A 14,902-nucleotide genomic window follows, 5' to 3' on the forward strand; every position below is an offset into this window, starting at 1 on the left:
GCCAATGGAACATGATTATGATTGGCGCTCATATGTTAAGCCTTCATAAGGGATGAAAAATTGTGCAGTTTAGCCGCACAAACAATTGCTAGAGCACTTCATCATTGTCAGCCACCCACATCCCCTGTTTAAACAAGGCTATAAGTGTCTGTTAAAGAAACATTTATTGGCTGCACAAATGATGCAATCAACCAATGAACAAGCATTTTCTTTTGTTTGTTGGCTGATTGCTGTTCCTTTTACGTAGGCCAACTATCAGTAACAAGGGTTTCTATGAATTCTTATTTGCCCAATAATTGGTCCATGTAAAGGGACCTTTAAGATGATGGGTAACCCTGATTGAGCGAAGAATTATATGTGTTTGAATTATAAATTTTTGTCACTGCGAGGGCTCCGGTCCCGCACCCCGACCGTGTGCGCTCACCGTCTCGTTCTCCCGGGATCGCGTGACACCCCTGCATGCGAATCGCGGCCCGTTCATTACCTGCTGCTACTCGGCTCTCTGCTGCCCCCCCCCTCCTAGTGCGCGCGTGCGGCACCTTCTCTAGATTTAAAGGGACAGCGCACCACTAATTGGTGTCTGGTCCATCCCATACCTTATTTAAGCCAGCTCCTCCCCCACTTCCCTGCCGGATCTTCAGTGCCCCTAGCCTGAGATTAAGCATTCCTTATTGCCTGTTTGCCTTACCCATGTATCCAGACCTTCCTGCTACGTTATTTGACTACGCACTTTTGCCACCTGCCTTGACCTCCTGCTAAGTTTAACTATGCTTCAGCCTCATCCTCCGGTACCTCGTCTGCTACAGCAAGCCCATCCAGCCTTGCGGCAGGCCCTGGTAAAGACCAGCGGCACCTTAGATTCCGCTCCCTGATATGGTCCAAGTCATTTGCCACACAGGTTATACGATCCACACAGCAATGTAACAGCAAGATCCGGCCATGGATCCCGCTGGGGTTCCTCTGCCTGATATTCCGGATCTCGCTTCTATTGTGGCACTCCAGTCACAGCAGTTGGCCCAGCAGGCACAACAGTTAAGCCAGTTGTCTGCCATGATGCAGCAGTTGATATCTGCTCAACAACAGCCACAACAGTCTCAGCCTCCTCCTGCTCCAGTGCTGCCCCCGCTCCTGCCTTCGTCTCTGGACCTAACACTTGTCTCTTCCTAAGAAATATAAGGGTGATCCCAAGTCCTGTCATGGTTTCGTCACTCAGTGCTCCATGCACATTGAACTCATGGTGGAACAGTTCCCTACGGAACGAGCAAAGGTGGCCTTTGTCATCAATCTCTTAACTGGAAGGGCCTTGGCCTAGGCAACCCTGCTTTGGGATCACAGTGATGCACTCACAACTAATCTCCAGGCTTTTCTGATGGAATTTCGGGGTGTCTTTGAAGAACCAGCTCGAGTTTCCTCCGCTGAGACGGCTTTGCTGAGCCTTTCTTAAGGAAACTCCTCAATTCCTTAGCCTGGCATCGGAGTTATCATGGAACAATCAAGCTCTATGTGCCACTTTCAAGAGCACTATCTAGTCAAATCAAGGATGTTCTCGCTGCCTGGGAATTGCCATCTAGCCTGAATGAACTCATACACTTGGCATCCCAGATTGATGTCCGTTTCTCTGAACAACATGAGGAACTTCGCCAAGAAAGGGAGCCTGCACAACCTCGTCGCTTTCCTCATCTGGCACCTGTCTTCCAGCAACCACCGCAACCTTCTACGTTGCCTCCCACAGTGGAGGCTATGCAGGTGGATCGGTCACGCCTGACCGATGGACATTTCGAGTATCTTATGAAGCCATTCGGACTTTGTAAGCCATTCGGACTGCTCCAGCAGTTTTCCGGGAGTTCGTCAATGATATTGTCACACACCTGAATGCGGACTGTCACGAAACTGGATGTGGATCCTCTACCTGTGTGGCTGATGACTCGTATCGGGGGAGCGGTGTCTAAGGTGCCGCAGGTCTTCACCAGAGCCTGCCGCAAAGCAGGATGGATTTGCTGTGGCAGGCGACACCCAGGTCGCTACAACTGAAACGGCTCGACCACACAGGCAACTGTGCAAGGCGAGGTACCGGAGGATGAGGCAGAGGCGTAGTCAAAGTAGCAGAAGGTCTAGGCAGGCGTCAAAGGTTCGGAGTCAAAAAAAACGTAGCAGGAAGGTCAGAAAACACGGGTAGGCACAACAGGCAATGGGAACTTTTTCTTAGGCAATAAGCACTGAAGATCTGGTAGGGAGTGTGGGAGGTGCAACAACTTATAATGTGCTGTCAGGTGCAAATTATGGGCGTACTGGCCCTTTAAACTTCAAAGCTTTGGCGCGTGCACGCCCTAAGGGACGGGGACGTGCGCGCAGCTGAGAGAGTGAGGGAGCTGCAGGAGCAGGACTAGGTGAGTGACGGGCCGGTGGTAGGGGACACGGGGACACTGCGCTCCCGGCCGGTGCTTGCAACCCCCCTTTGGTCTTTTGAGAAGATCCTGAGATCAATCTACAAGAAAGAAACATGTACCTCTGAGTTTGGAGTCCAGAATTTCCTTGACAGAATATGATGTATATTCTGTCTGGTATTCTGAGGTACCAGAGATGGGAGTGGGAGAAAGGTCCTTTTTAGTGAAGCGGTTATAGATGACTGGTGTTACGCCGAGCCCATGCTCGGTACATGCTCCTCCCCGGAGCGCTCGAGGCGTTCCCCTCTCTGCAGCGCCCCAGTCAGCGAGGGGCGCTGTCAGTCAGCGAGGTTGAGCAGTCAGCGAGGTTGAGCCGTTGCCGGTGGATACGACCTGGTTGCTACCGCCGCAGCAAGACCATCCCGCTTTGCGGCGGGCTCTGGTGAATACCAGTAGCAACTTAGAACCGGTCCGCCGGCACGGTCCACGCCAATCCCTCTCTGACACAGAGGATCCACCTCCAGCCTGCCGAATCCTGACAACTGGTTTCAGGAGGGAGATATGGAAAGAATTTGGGATCCGGAGGGAGGAAGGCAGATGTAGCGAATAAGCCACTGGATTGAGATGTCTTTTCACCTTGAAAGACCCCAAATAGCGTGGTCCCAGTGTGTAGCAAGGTACTCTGAAGCGGATATATTTAGATGACAGCCATACCTTGTCCCCGTGTGAAAATTCAGGAGGTGGACGCCTTTTGATTTCATACGGGTCGTGGCACAAAGAAGGGAGAGACAAGTTTTCTTCCAAATGGCGGTGAAGTTCCGTGCTAGTTCATCAGCCATAGGGACTCCGGAGGGAGATGGCAAGGGTAGAGGAGGACAAGGATAAAGTCCATAGACTACATAGAAGGGTGAAGTTCCTGTGGATTCGGTATTCCTATGGTTGTACAAAAACTCAGCCCAGGGTAGAAGATCAGACCAGTCGTCATGGCGGGCAGAGACAAAGTGGCGAAGATAATCCCCCAAGATCTGATTCACCCTCTGAACTTGACCATTAGACTGGGGGTGATAGGCAGAGGAGAAATCCAACTTAACTTGAAGTTGTGAGCAGAGTGCCCTCCAGAATTTGGAGACAAACTGGACCATGGATCCATGGAGATGGAAGATATGGGAAAGGAACAGTTTGGCTAGTTGAGGTGCGGATGGTAACCCAGGCCAAGGCACAAAATTAGCCATCTTAGAAAATCGGTCCACAACAACCCAGATGACAGTATTGCCGCTAGAAAAAGGAAGGTCTGTAATAAAGTCAATTGTAATGTTAGACATGGGCAGATCAGGAACAGGCAAAGGATGTAGTTGACTGGCAGGCTTGGCTTGGTGTTTTGTCCCGGGCACAATCAGAGCAAGAACGAACAAATTCCATGACATCCCGTTTCAGAGTGGGCCGCCAATACTGTCGAGAAATTAATTGCAAGGATTTACGGATACCAGCATGACCTGCCAACAGAGAAGAATGACCCCATTTCAACATCCGGAGTCTCAATTGAGGAGAAACATAAGTCTTTCCAGGGGGCAGATGCTGAAGACTTGCCGGTGCTGCGGAAATAAGATGATCCGGAAGGATAATATGCTACAGATGGGATTCCAGGTCTTGAAGCGGATATATTTAGATGACAGCCATACCTTGTCCCCCTGTGAAAATTCAGGAGGTGGACGCCTTTTCATTTCATACGGGTCGTGGCACAAAGAAGGGAGAGACGAGTTTTCTTCCAAATGGCGGTGAAGTTCCGTACTAGTTCATCAGCCATAGGGACTCCGGAGGGAGAAGGCAAGGGTAGAGGAGGACAAGGATAAAGTCCATAGACTACATAGAAGGGTGAAGTTCCTGTGGATTCGGTATTCCTATGGTTGTACAAAAACTCAGCCCAGGGTAGAAGATCAGACCAGTCGTCATGGCGGGCAGAGACAAAGTGGCGAAGATAATCCCCCAAGATCTGATTCACCCTCTCAACTTGACCATTAGACTGGGGGTGATAGGCAGAGGAGAAATCCAACTTAACTTGAAGTTGTGAGCAGAGTGCCCTCCAGAATTTGGAGACAAACTGGACCATGGATCCATGGAGACGGAAGATATGGGAAAGGAACAGTTTGGCTAGTTGAGGTGCGGATGGTAACCCAGGCCAAGGCACAAAATTAGCCATCTTAGAAAATCGGTCCACAACAACCCAGATGACAGTATTGCCGCTAGAAAAAGGAAGGTCTGTAATAAAGTCAATTGTAATGTTAGACATGGGCAGATCAGGAACAGGCAAAGGATGTAGTTGACTGGCAGGCTTGGCTTGGTGTTTTGTCCCGGGCACAATCAGAGCAAGAACGAACAAATTCCATGACATCCCGTTTCAGAGTGGGCCGCCAATACTGTCGAGAAATTAATTGCAAGGATTTACGGATACCAGCATGACCTGCCAACAGAGAAGAATGACCCCATTTCAACATCCGGAGTCTCAATTGAGGAGAAACATAAGTCTTTCCAGGGGGCAGATGCTGAAGACTTGCCGGTGCTGCGGAAATAAGACGATCCGGAAGGATAATATGCTACAGATGGGATTCCAGGTCTTGAAGCGGATATATTTAGATGACAGCCATACCTTGTCCCCCTGTGAAAATTCAGGAGGTGGACGCCTTTTCATTTCATACGGGTCGTGGCACAAAGAAGGGAGAGACGAGTTTTCTTCCAAATGGCGGTGAAGTTCCGTACTAGTTCATCAGCCATAGGGACTCCGGAGGGAGAAGGCAAGGGTAGAGGAGGACAAGGATAAAGTCCATAGACTACATAGAAGGGTGAAGTTCCTGTGGATTCGGTATTCCTATGGTTGTACAAAAACTCAGCCCAGGGTAGAAGATCAGACCAGTCGTCATGGCGGGCAGAGACAAAGTGGCGAAGATAATCCCCCAAGATCTGATTCACCCTCTCAACTTGACCATTAGACTGGGGGTGATAGGCAGAGGAGAAATCCAACTTAACTTGAAGTTGTGAGCAGAGTGCCCTCCAGAATTTGGAGACAAACTGGACCATGGATCCATGGAGACGGAAGATATGGGAAAGGAACAGTTTGGCTAGTTGAGGTGCGGATGGTAACCCAGGCCAAGGCACAAAATTAGCCATCTTAGAAAATCGGTCCACAACAACCCAGATGACAGTATTGCCGCTAGAAAAAGGAAGGTCTGTAATAAAGTCAATTGTAATGTTAGACATGGGCAGATCAGGAACAGGCAAAGGATGTAGTTGACTGGCAGGCTTGGCTTGGTGTTTTGTCCCGGGCACAATCAGAGCAAGAACGAACAAATTCCATGACATCCCGTTTCAGAGTGGGCCGCCAATACTGTCGAGAAATTAATTGCAAGGATTTACGGATACCAGCATGACCTGCCAACAGAGAAGAATGACCCCATTTCAACATCCGGAGTCTCAATTGAGGAGAAACATAAGTCTTTCCAGGGGGCAGATGCTGAAGACTTGCCGGTGCTGCGGAAATAAGACGATCCGGAAGGATAATATGCTACAGATGGGATTCCAGGTCTTGTACCTCAGAAGATCTAGATAGAGCATCAGCCCGAAGAGTATTCTCTGCTGGACGAAAATGAATAAAAAAGTTAAATCTGGAGAAGAACAGGGACCAGCGAGCCTGACGAGGATTGAGATGATGGACTGACTGAAGATAAAGCAAGTTCTTGTAATCCGTATAGATGGTTATTGGATGCACAGAGCCCTCTAAGAGATTACGCCATTCTTCCAAGGCCAACATAATAGCCAGGAGCTCACAATCTCCAATAGTATAATTTCTCTCCACTGGAGAGAAGGTCTTCGAGAAGAATCCGCAAGTCACAGTCTTACCCTTGAAAGATCTTTGTGTCAAGACTGCTCCAGCCCCGAGAGAAGACACATCCACCTCTAAGGTAAATGGCGTGTCCGGATCAGGTCTTGACAACACCAGAGCAGATGCGAAGGCAGACTTTAACTTGGCAGCTTTTTTGGTTAGAGATACGATGGGGGCAACCAAGGTGGAGTAGTGGGGACTGAACTGTCTATAATAATTGGCAAAGCCAAGGAAGCGCTGAATCGCTTTCAGTCCAGCTGGTTGAGGCCACTCCAGTACTGCGGACAACTTGTTAGGATCCATTTGTAGTCCTTGACTGGTAACAATATATCCCAGAAACAGAAGGCTGGTCTTTTCAAAGGTATGCTTTTTTAGTTTTGCGTAGAGTTGGTTGTCTCTGAGACGATGCAAAACTTGACGGAGATGGAGATGATGAGTGAGGAGATTGGGTGAATAGATGAGGATGTCATGCAACTAGACAACGACACAGGAGTAGAGAAGGTCCCGAAAAATGTCATTGACAAACTCCTGGAAGACTGCTGGAGCATTACATAGTCCGAATGGCATAACAAAATATTCAAAATGTGCATCTCGAGTATTAAATGCGGTCTTCCACTTGTCCCCTTCTCTTATACGAATTAAGTTATAGGCACCTCGAAGATCCAATTTGGAGAAAATCCTGGCACCTCGCAGATGGTCAAACAACTCTGAGGTTAAAGGAAGGGGATAAAGGTTTTTAACTGTAATTTTTTTCAGTCCCCTGTAGTCGATGCAAGGACGCAACGACCCATCTTTCTTTTCCATGAAGAAGAACCCAGCTCCGGCAGGAGAAGTGGACTTCCTGATAAATCCTTTCTGTAGGTTCTCCTGGATATAGGTTGACATGGCCTGGGTTTCAGGAACAGACAAGGGGTAGATTCGGCCCCTGGGAGGTGTGGTGCCAGGCAGCAAGTCAATTGGACAATCATATGGACGATGTGGAGGAAAAACTTCAGCTTGCTTTTCGCTAAAGACATCAGCAAAGTCCTGGAGAAATGAACGTATGTGAATGCAGTGATTGTTGCAGTACAGACTCCAGCGAAGGACTTCTCCATTTTTTTCAATCCAGCTGTGGGGCATGGAGCTGCAAACAAGGTAGACCAAGCTAGAGAGATGAAGTACAGTGTGGGAGTACATAGAAGGACAAGTTCTCCCTATGAGAGACTCCGACCTGCCTCACCAGGGGTTCTGTGCGGTATAGCACGGTACAGTCCAATTTTTCTCCATTGACCGTAGAGATGAACAGAGGTTTCAGGAGGTGGAAAACTGACAGATGATACTTATACACTAGAGAGGCATCAATAAAGTTTCCCGAAGAGCCAGAAGAGCCAGAGCCAGAATTCCCTCTTTGGAGGGAAGAAGAAGCTGAACCTTCAAATTTCAGCATGGAGAGGAGGAATTCAAAACCTAGGTAGGCCACTCTAACAAACCCTAGGTGCAAGCATTTCCCTGTGGCTGAGGACGCAGAGGACAGTCCTTAAGAAGTGGTCTGCACTGGCACAGTATAGACAAAGATTTTTGAATTTAGAAGCACAAGCAGGTTCCTCGAAAACAGTGCAAAATTCCATCAGGAATGCCTGGAGATTAGAAGTGATGAAATCACTGCGACCCCACAGCAGAGTTGCCCAGGCCAAGGCCCTTCCAGAAAGGAGACTAATGACAAAAGCCACCTTTGGTCGTTCTGTGGAGAACTGGTCCGCCATGAGTTTAATGTGCATGGAGCACTGCGTCCCGAAACCTCGACAGGACTTGGGATCCCCCTCATATTTTTCAGGAAGCAACAAACTCCTGTGTCACTATCTACTTGGATGAAATGCTCATCTACTTGTCCAATGTCCAGTCTAATCGCTCTCACCACCGCCAAGTTTTACAGCGTCTCCGAGAAAATCATCTCTATGCTAAACTTGAGAAATGTACTTTTGAAAAAAACAGCCTTTCAGTTCTGGGGTATATTGTCACCAGTCAAGGTCTTCAAATGGATCCTAACAAGTTGCCCGCAGTTCTGGATTGGCCACCACCTATTGGCTTGAAAGCTATTCAGCGCTTTCTCGGCTTTGCCAATTACTATCGGCAGTTTAATCCTCACTACTCCACTTTGGTAGCTCCCATCGTTTTGTTTACCAAGAAGACTGCTCATCCAAAGGTCTGGAGGCTGAAGAAGCATTCAAACAGTTAAAGTCCGCCTTCGTTTCTGCTCTTTCTTGTTTGGTCTGTGCCAGGGACAAGACCCCGTTCCAAGCCTGCTGGTCTACTACATCATTTGCCAAATCCAGAGCAGCCCTGGACCGATATTGCTATGGACTTTATTACTGACCTTCCTTCTTCTGGCGTCAATACGGTCATTCGAGTTGTAGTGGACCGATTCTCTAAAATGGCTAATTTTGTGCCTCTACCAGGATTACCATCTGCACTGCAGCTTGCCAAGTTATTCCTTTGCAATATTTTCCTCCTTCATGGATTGCCTTCTCATATTGTCTCCAACCGAGGTGTTCAGTTCGTCTCTAAGTTCTGGAGGGCTCTCTGCTCACATCTCCAAGTAAAATTGGATTTTTCTTCTTGTTACCACCAACAATCCAATGGACAAGTTGAAAGGGTGAACCAGGTCTTGGGAGACTATCTTCGCCATTTTGTTTCTGCTCGTCAAGATGACTAGGTCGATTTACTACCCTGGGTCGAGTTTTCTTACAACCATAAGGATTCTGAATCCACTGGGACCTCACCCTTCTTTGTGGCCTATGGACTTCATCCTCGTCCTCCTCTTCCCTTGTCTTCTTCCTCCGGAGTTCCCATGGCTGATGAACAAGTGCATAATTTTGGCAGAAGACTCGTTAATCCCTTCCATTTGCCACTACCCGTATGTCGCAAGCGGACCAGAAAAGACGTCCTCCTCTTGAGTATGGTTATCTTCCAAATATATCCGCTTTAAGATACCTTGTTATAAACTGGGTCCATGCTATTTGGGTCCTTTTAAGATCAAGAAACGTTTAATCCTGTGGCTTATTCTCAACATCTGCCTTCCTCTCTCCAGATTCCGAATTCTTTTCATGTATCCCTCTTGAAACCTGTCATCCATAACCGCTTCTCTAAAAAGACATCTCTCCTATTCCCATCTCTGGTACCTCTGATGTTTATATTGTGAAAGAAATTCTGGATTCCAAGTTTATCAGATGTAAACATTTTTTCCTTGTGGATTGGGAAGGATTTGGCCCGGAGGAAAGGTCTTGGCAGCCGCAGGGCAACATTTAAGTCCATGACCTCATCCACAAATTCTTGTACTCAAAAAAAAAAGGGGGAGACTGAAAGGGGGGGGGGGGGGGGTACTGTTAGGCGAGTGCTCCGGTCCCACACCCCAACCATGTGCGCTCGTCGTCTCGTTCTCCCGGCGGGACCGCAATTCGCATCGCGGGACGTGCCCGCATGCAAATCGCGGCCTGTTCATTACCTGCTGCTGCCCAGCTCTCTGCTTCTCTGCGCGCACACCCCCGCCTTCTAGGGTGCGCACGGCACCTTCTCTAGATTTAAAGGGCCAGCACACCACTAATTGGTGTCTGGTCCATCCCATACCTTATTTAAGCCAACTCCTCCCCCACTTCCCTGCCAGATCTTCAGTGCCCCTTGCCTGAGATTAAGCATTCCTTATTGCCTGTTTGCCTTACCCGTGTATCCAGACCTTCCTGCTACGTTATTTGACTACGCACCTTTGCCGTCTGCCTTGGCCTTCTGCTAAGTTATACTACGCTTCAGCCTCATCCTCCTGTACCTCGTCTTGCCCAGCTACCTGTGTGGTCGAGCTGTTTTGGGGGTAGCAACCTGGGTGTTGCCTGCTACAGCAAGCCCATCCTGTCTTGCAGTGGGCTCTGGTGAAGACCAACGGCACCTTAGATTCCGCTCCCCGATACGGTCCGAGTCATCTGCCACACGGGTTAGAGGATCTACATCCAGCACCCTAACAATTTTTTTTATTTATTGTGGAATATGGTTACTGTAAATAAAAAATAAAAAATATAATAATAGATTCTTAGGTACATTTATTGTGCAGATCATAATATTGTTACTTCTCTGTATGCATGTTTATGATAATACAAGTAAAACTATTGAGTTGGATCTCAAAAGCAAAGAAAAAAATGTGGGAATAAAATTTATGCCGCCTTTATGTCCTCTGGGTGGTTGAACATCTACACCTACATGGAGTGGCAGGTGTCCAGCAGCTCCGGAGAGAGAAAGAATGAGAGAGAAATAAAGGAGAGGTGGGAGTGGAGGGAGGAGAAGGGGAGGCAGGTACCCCTGCTCTGGCAATCCATCAGTCAGATACAAGCTCTGCCCTCCCTCTCTACACACTCTGGCTGCAACTGACTTCCCCAGGGACAACCAAGGAGCTCCATACTGAAGCACAGGACTGCACTTTGCAACAGAGACATTAGAAGGACACTGGATTATTTAATAAAAAATCTGCTAGGAAAGACCTACAGCAGACTCTGCCTAGAAAGGTGAGTGATCTGTCAAATGTGCTGCTGCAGGGATTGTAAGAAAGTATATTTTGCATCAATATTAAGTAACATTTATGTATGTAACAATAGTTAACATATACGATGTAATGATAACCCTAAATAACATTTATGTAATTTTAAGAATCACAGTTCATTACAACAACCTTGCTGGTTAGGCTGCATCTAGTTTGTGACACAAGGTTGTTATACGAAGCTAAAAGAATGTATTGTATTTTTTCTGCTATGAGTTTGTGAAATACAGGGTATCAAGTTCTCTGAAATTTTTTTTTAACACTTTTTAGCATTAAGAAAAATACTACTGTAAATTTAGAAAAGTTTATAAATGGTTTATATGATTATTTTGCTCCACAAAGTATTTTCTGGTGGCGCGATGAGTCTCCCTGTATCCACACTGAATAAATCCTGCAAATGGCGGAGATACATTTCACCATAAAATTTCACAAGGGACAGATCTAGTAGCAACACATGGGTTTCATTTTATGGTGCTCCGCGAGTTGTCACTGTTTTTATCCACTTTTATTTTTAAGGAGGCCTGCGGTGCAGTTTAGAAGATGCAGCACAAAACCCCATTGTACTTTATGAGCTGCACTTACTCGTGGTGTAGATTGTACAGGGTTAAATAGCAACTCCAAGGAACATTGCTTAATAATTTAATAACTAAATGTATGCTTGAATATTGTCTGATGCATTGACATACTATGATTACCCAATGTTTAGGCTTTTGGCTACAATGAAAGAGAAAACTGTTCAGGATAATATTTTTTTTTGCTTTATTTGGAATTGCGAATGTTCTGTGGGGGTGTGTGCTTGGCTTGTGGAAAATGATTTAATGTTTTAATATTTCCTAACAGTTACAAAGTGTTAGTCAGTATATGAACTTTCTACAACACAACACTTGTATGCTGCTTAAAATGTAGGACTTGACGGTATTATCGGCTTGTTCTACATTTTGCTGCTTTGCTAACATACTGTACTTGTGAAATATGTGCACAGACAAATATGCTGAGCTACTAGGTAGCACAGAGTTCTAAAAGTGAGAATAATAAATGTCTGTTATCGCTTTTACAACATGAAATGGTCAATATATTGAGGTTTACAGTTAACAGTCCATATAGAACTACTGTCTTATACTGAAGCTCCATCTGCTGCCAGAAACTGCATTACAAGTAACTCACTAATGTAATGTTATTTTCCAGAAAGTTTTCTCTGCAAGAGGTAGAGGTTCCATAATAAGACTGTAGGGGATTTCACAGCTTCAGAGTTAAAGGGGTACTCTGCTCCTAGACATTATATCTTAAATAAGATGTCTGATCGCCAGGGTCCCGCCGCTGGGGATCTCGACTGTGGCACCCCAGACATCCGGTGCAAGGAGCGAACATCGCTCCATGACAGATGACTGGCGATGCAGGGCGGAGCCTTGTGACGTCATGGTCACACCCTGCTCGTGACATCCCGGCCCCTCCCCCTCAATGCAAGTCTATGGGAGGGGGGATGGCCGTGAAATCAGGAGTGGGATGTGACCGTGACGTCACAAGCCACCAGCGCAGCACACGATGCTCTAAACGAACGCCGGGTGCAGCAGGGATATCAGGCATCTTATCCTCTATCCTTTGGATAGGGGATAAGATGTCTAGGGGTGGAGAGCTTGAGACTATGTTTAAATGAAACTGTGCTCAAATAAATACACGTGAAATCCTTTCCCTGGTGCTGTCTCCCAAAGAAATTCATGTGACTCCTTACCAGTAAAGTTTAATTTATTTATTTTTTTGTAAGGCTAGTTTTCCACACAGGTTTTTTTCAGGTGTGTTTTTTTGGGGGGAAAACTGTCACTGCAGTTTTTTTTAGCCAAAGTCAGAAGTCCTTCCTTTATATTCCCCATTTCTTTTGAATACACTTCTGGCTTTAGCTCAAAAATTGCTGTGGCAGTTTACCAAAAGATGCCAGAAAAACAGCTGTATGGAAATCTAGCCTTATGGGGACAATAATACAATGCATTTTAAAGAAGAACTAAATTCTTCAGGTAAGTCATCAGGCATCAACATGGGACTAAGTCCCCTCACTCACATTTCACCAATGCTTTATAAAAGGTGAAAATCTAAGTCAACACTATATAGTTAAAGGGGTACTGAGCCCTAGACATCTTACCCCTTATCCAAATGATAGGGGATGTCTGATTGCGGGGGTCCCGCTGCTGGGGACCCCCGCAATCTCTCCTGCAGCCCCCCCAAGTTTGCTCCCTGCATGATGACTCACGATACAGGGGCCGGAGTACGCTCTGCCCCCAAAATGCAAGCCTATGGGAGGGGGCGTGGCAGCCATCATGCCCCCTCCCATAGACTTGCAATGAGGGGGGTGGAGTGACGTAACAAGGGGGCGGAGCCGTGATGTCAAGTTCCACCCCCTCAATGCAAATTTATGGGAGGGGGCATGATGGCCGCCAGGCCCCCTCCCATAGGCTTGCATAGAGGGGTAGAGCGTATCGTGAGTCATCACGCACGGAGCCAACTTAGCTCCGTGCAGTGATGACTTGTGGTGCAGCAGGAGAGATTGCAGCGGGACCACCGCGGGACCCCTGCGATCAGCAGCTACAGGACCCCCCTTTGAATAGGGGATAAGATATCTATGGCAGAGTATCCCTTGAACAAGAAATACAGTATATAAATAATCTAATAAATAGAATTGGACCTAAAACCTTACATCATATTGTTGCATATGATGATACATTATTATATCATTATTGGTTTTATAATTATTTACATATTATTTACAAATCTCGTACAGTAAATGAAGCTGTTGTTGGTTACAAAGATGTACAGTATTACATTTAATAGGTGGGATAGCAGTGCCTATCCTGAGAGTGAAAGTGTTTGACGGCTAGCATTTCCCCGTGTCTGAGTTACCCTGCTAGGTGGCACTGTTGCATTAGAATAACCAAAAACATGCAGGCCACATATCAGATACATGAAGTGGAGGAAAGGACTATTATGTGTATTGTATTTGTCTCTATTTGTTTAGTAGTAAAGTAATTTATTACCCCAGTTTTAGTTTCACCGATGACATCAGTCAATACACAACATGATGTCGGCAAAGCTTCTAAGACCAATTGCGGTGTTTAGTATTTGTGTAATATCTGCCACAGAGAAGAAAACTATGTGTCACTTATGTGACAGAGAACATACCCTCCACATGCTGGTGTCAGTCAAGCAGGGAAGTTTTGCTGTTCTATCAAACATTATTGGTATTATTTACCTGGGTGTTGCAAGTGAATTTTTACAACATTGAACATTTTATTAGATGAATTACCTGGATTCAGTGGTTTGGCTCTAGTCAGTGTTAAGATTTATTAACATAGAGCTGGCTTGTTGCCTCCCGTTTCTACGAATTTAGGATTGGCACTAAGCTTGTTATGACACATGTAAGGGTATGTGATGTACTGGTGTAAGTGCTGCCATGTTTATGTCAATAAACACACTAATGTATGAATTCAAAAGAGTTATTCTCCTCTATCTATATGTTCTCTTTTCTTTATGTCAGTAATGATCTAAATGTTATTTAACATAAAAAAAAAAATTATATTTTATTTTACAGTATACATCACTTTAAAAGGGTTACCTAGCCTAATATTGGAAGGGGTCTGACTCCTGGCACTTCCACAATTATTTGAAATAGTGCTTATTAGTGTTTATGGGGTAGCATTGGCACATGGTATTACAGAGTTGTCCACATCAAGTAAATAAGGCAATGCTGCAATACCTTGTACAACTACTTATAGTATGGCAATGCTGGCACAAGCGCTGGAAAGCTTTGAAGAGGCACAAGAGCTCCAGAGATAAATGATTGATGGGGGTGTCAGGAGACTGACCCCCCGACAATCTAACATTAATGTAATCTAGTTGATCCCTCAAATATCAATCCCAACATATTTCTTCAGTTAAAATAAACTGGGGGCTGGGAAACAGTGTAGCATCACTAATAGTATGGCTCAGCCTCCTGCATATACAGCAAATGTTGCCATGGTGTAAAGAAACTTGGTGATAACGGATGCAAACTTCTAAAAGTCGTATCTAATCTTGCCAGCTGGATTAGGATCCTGAGGA

The 14,902-nt window shown here is 46.1% G+C and overlaps 1 protein-coding gene across 3 annotated transcripts in view; it reads left to right on the forward strand.

Annotated features, from left to right (window-relative positions):
* The first annotated feature begins 10,626 nt into the window (after positions 1-10,626).
* The window catches only part of CHRDL1 (chordin like 1), a 121,603-nt gene continuing 117,327 nt past the window's right edge, over positions 10,627-14,902 (forward strand). For all 3 annotated transcript variants that reach the window (XM_056538910.1, XM_056538911.1, XM_056538912.1), the window contains exon 1: positions 10,627-10,784. The gene's annotated coding sequence lies outside the window, so the exon portion shown is untranslated. The remainder of the gene's footprint in view (positions 10,785-14,902) is intronic.

This window comes from Hyla sarda, chromosome 9 (assembly GCF_029499605.1).
Source record: "Hyla sarda isolate aHylSar1 chromosome 9, aHylSar1.hap1, whole genome shotgun sequence".
NCBI lineage: Eukaryota > Metazoa > Chordata > Amphibia > Anura > Hylidae > Hyla > Hyla sarda.